This window comes from Primulina eburnea, chromosome 3, assembly GCF_022965805.1.
Source record: "Primulina eburnea isolate SZY01 chromosome 3, ASM2296580v1, whole genome shotgun sequence".
Classification (NCBI taxonomy): Eukaryota; Viridiplantae; Streptophyta; class Magnoliopsida; order Lamiales; family Gesneriaceae; genus Primulina; species Primulina eburnea.
The window spans coordinates 22,632,111-22,632,862 of NC_133103.1; the positions used below are offsets into that span (position 1 = coordinate 22,632,111).

Below are 752 nucleotides of genomic sequence, written 5' to 3' on the forward strand. Positions count from 1 at the left end.
CGGGCACATAGAATGGATTGTCATCTTGACAGTCTTTCACATAGTGCTCACCCCCACATTTCTCACAGAATACCTCTTGCAAACGCATATCCATGCCACCCATGTTCAAGCCATCCAGTTTCCTGTTTAAAACATCAAGTTGTGCAGTAATAGCAGATAAATCAGTTACCTGGTGAATCCCTGCACTTTTCCGCTGATTGTTCCTGTCAGATTGAGGGTGATAACTGCTAGCAGCCATCTCCTCCAGTAGCTCATACCCTTCCTCAGCAGTTTTTCTCAATAGATTTCCACAAACAGCAGCATCTATCATAGTACGATTAGGAGTAAGCAAGCCATAATAGAATGTTTGAACGACTAACCCAAGTGGCAACTCGTGATGTGGGCATCTTCGTAATAGATCTTTGAAACGCTCCCATGCCTCATATAGTGACTCTTGATCGAACTGAGCAAATGTTGTGATGTCAGCCCGCAGCTTCATGGTCTTCGATGGAGGAAAGTATTTGATAAGAAACGCTTTCGCCATGTCCTCCCATGTAGTGATCGAACCTACAGGTAAACAATTCAACCAAGCTTTAGCCTTATCACGCAAAGAGAAAGGAAATAAACGCAGTCTGACAGCATCATCAGAAACTCCATTAAATTTAAAAGTATCGCAAATCTCAAGAAAATCCGCGATGTGTGTGTTTGGATCGTCCACAGCAGTTCCTCCGAATTGGACTGTGTTCTGAATCATCTGGATTATAGCTGGCTTG

The 752-nt window shown here is 43.4% G+C and overlaps 1 non-coding gene across 1 annotated transcript; it reads left to right on the forward strand.

The window, feature by feature from the left end:
• Nucleotides 1-368: 368 nt before the first annotated feature.
• Nucleotides 369-474, forward strand: LOC140828723 (small nucleolar RNA R71). Its single transcript, XR_012117291.1, has one exon. It is a non-coding gene; the product is annotated as a small nucleolar RNA R71 (small nucleolar RNA).
• Nucleotides 475-752: the final 278 nt, after the last annotated feature.